The sequence below is a fragment of the Meleagris gallopavo genome, chromosome Z, assembly GCF_000146605.3.
Source record: "Meleagris gallopavo isolate NT-WF06-2002-E0010 breed Aviagen turkey brand Nicholas breeding stock chromosome Z, Turkey_5.1, whole genome shotgun sequence".
Taxonomy (NCBI): Eukaryota; Metazoa; Chordata; class Aves; order Galliformes; family Phasianidae; genus Meleagris; species Meleagris gallopavo.
The window spans coordinates 10,869,631-10,870,755 of record NC_015041.2 but is presented as its reverse complement, the minus strand read 5'-3'; the positions used below and the strand labels follow the sequence as shown (position 1 = coordinate 10,870,755).

Genomic DNA, 1,125 nt, shown 5'->3' with positions numbered 1-1,125 from the left:
AAAGAGAAAGGACCTTGGGAGGGGAATGCAGAGCCCTTTCTGCGGCCAGGAGCATCTGGACGCACCTCACACGCCGGCAGGGGCACGGCAGCGGCAGCTCACCGCCTCTATTTTAAGGGATTGAATTTATGATGCCTTTAGAGAGCGTGCTTAAAAAAAGATCACCCTAAGCTTCTAAGGTGGTTCTGGAAGAAACGTCATTCCCGTGTTACAACTCAGTGTGAACAGGGCACGTTGTGCTGAGTGCTGTAATGGTAAGAATTAGCGAATAGATGTGGCTTTTCTATTTCCTAATTGTAAATGCCAGGGGACTTCGCTGTAAATGGGAATCAGGCTTCAGATGAGTACTGAAATCCCCTTGTATCTGGGGGACCTCAGCTTTGTGCTGATGTGTAGGAGCTCTCCCTTTGATTCTCTAATCCAGACTTTTCATGCTTAAAATTTTTGTTAAAAAAACAGTCAGATTTTCATTTTCCACAACCAAGTTGGCTGTGTTGTGGAAATCCCATCATACAGGGAATGGGTAGCTTTCTTATGTATGTGAAGTTTGGCTTGTTACTTAAGCAAGGTGATGTGGCTTGTTTCTTTGACATCACACCTGAAAGTCTTTTCTGCCTTTTTTTCTTTATTGTCTTTAAACTCTTCTTAAACCTTCAGCATGTAGCTTGGACCCTGACTGTTATTCAGTTTTGGCAGGTCTGTCATCTATGTGGAAGATGAGGGTCCATGTCGTGCCACATTCCCTCTCTAAGGGAACTGTGTTGTTTCATGTTGTTCTGTTGGTGCACATATGTTTTATTAATACAACTGTGCATCCTGTGGGAAAAAATGCATAAACTTGTCAATTTATCTTAACTTTAACTTGTCAAAAAAAGTCGTCTTGTTCTCAGCTTTTCAACCATTGTATGCTATATGGCTGTGGTGATAAAGATAAGCACTGAATTCCATTTGTTTTTGGTGATAAAGGACAGCGAGCGATAAAGGACTCCTGGATTGGGCCCCAGTGATTCAAGATTAAAACAAAAATAATGTTTGATGAAGGAAGGATTAGGATGTGGGAAAGGCAGAAGCAAATGCAGGGAGAAGTGCAGAGTGAACAGTGCTGTGCTGCTGCCGGTTGTTGCT

General features: G+C 42.8%; 1 protein-coding gene across 2 annotated transcripts in view; it reads left to right on the top strand.

The window, feature by feature from the left end:
• Positions 1 to 236: 236 nt before the first annotated feature.
• The window catches only part of LOC100545239 (LIF receptor subunit alpha), a 55,641-nt gene continuing 54,752 nt past the window's right edge, over positions 237 to 1,125 (top strand). For both annotated transcript variants that reach the window (XM_010725355.3, XM_010725356.3), the window contains exon 1: positions 237 to 254. The gene's annotated coding sequence lies outside the window, so the exon portion shown is untranslated. The remainder of the gene's footprint in view (positions 255 to 1,125) is intronic.